The sequence below is a fragment of the Anarrhichthys ocellatus genome, unplaced genomic scaffold, assembly GCF_004355925.1.
Source record: "Anarrhichthys ocellatus isolate YVR2014 unplaced genomic scaffold, GSC_Weel_1.0 scaffold69, whole genome shotgun sequence".
NCBI lineage: Eukaryota > Metazoa > Chordata > Actinopteri > Perciformes > Anarhichadidae > Anarrhichthys > Anarrhichthys ocellatus.
This window is the reverse complement of record NW_022280099.1, coordinates 1,194,831-1,196,147: the sequence shown is the minus strand read 5'-3', so window position 1 is coordinate 1,196,147 and position 1,317 is coordinate 1,194,831.

The window sequence follows — 1,317 nt, the reverse complement described above, 5'->3', positions numbered from 1 at the left end:
TCTCTCTCTCTCTCTCTCTCTCTCTCTCTCTCTGTGTGCCTGACAAACTACACTGTCAAAAAAGGTTTTCAATAAACATGTTACAATAGCGTTCGCTGTCATTGCTGTCTGTCACTGAGAACATGTATTGAAATGAAAAACAAAAGACAAGTCCAACATGTTGAACAAATAACAAGTTTTGAAGTTTGTGTTTGTGAAATGAAACCCAAATACCACAGAATACACACAACGGTGAGTTTGTTTGCAGAGTGTCTCGGTTTGTTGTGTCTGAACCCTTGTGTGAGCGCATTCGTGGATATTTTCCTTCTATACAAACTAACTGTGGGTGAAACTGAATACAAACAAACGTTGGACACGGATGTCACACAAAGTAACAAAACTACGAGTCCACAGCGATGCTGGTGAGGCTGTATAGGCACAGCAGTGCTTTCAGCTAACTTCTTAATGTTAAGCAGCTTTAATGTTAACCGTGTTGTCAATCTTAGTTAAAGCCACTAAATTTGACTATTTGCTATGTAAAGATAAAGCGGACTAATGTCTTCCTGTCGCTCTCCCTCTTTGTGTGTTGTTTTCCGAGCTTCTCTGTGCTTTATTGACATAGCCGGGCCGGCTGCTCTGTGTCTTTTGTGAGCGAGTGAAGTGAAGTGAGTGAACTCAACGCCGCCGCCGCCGCCTTGCACCGTTCTCATTAGCCGATTACAGCCGATAACGTTTTTCTGTCAGCTCTTAATGAGTTTCTACATGTTGAACTGAGAGCGTGTGTACTTCAGGTCTTCAGCTAGTGAAGCACATGTAAACACAATAACCGATTTCTGTCAATAATCTGAGAATCTGATATCCTTGTTTTATACCAATTCATTTCAGGATAATATTGACACTGTATATTTAAATTGTGATAAATAAATGTAATTACATAATGGCATGCATAATGCATTCAGTGAGGAAAAAGTGAACTGGACGTAGAGATCAGTAAACAAGCTGTAAATCTCTAAATCTCTAAATCTAAGCGGTATTCTCCTTTAAATTAAAGCAGGAAAATACGTCCCGAACCGATCGCTGCACCCAGTTCCTGTTGATTCTGTCACACTGAACAAATTAGCCTCTCATAGCGTCTTAACTGCTCTTTAATCACGGAAAGTCTTTGCCCCCTCTGTCTTTGTTTGCTGAGTACAGTTCCACGCCCTCCCTCGCCGCCTTGCTGGCTGCAGCTCAGTAAACGACTGGTTGGAGGGGGAAGGAGCAGCGGGGGGGATTACTGAAGCCGCTCGGGCCGGGTGGGAGGGCAAAGCTGGACAGTGACAGAGGGAGAGAGAGGGG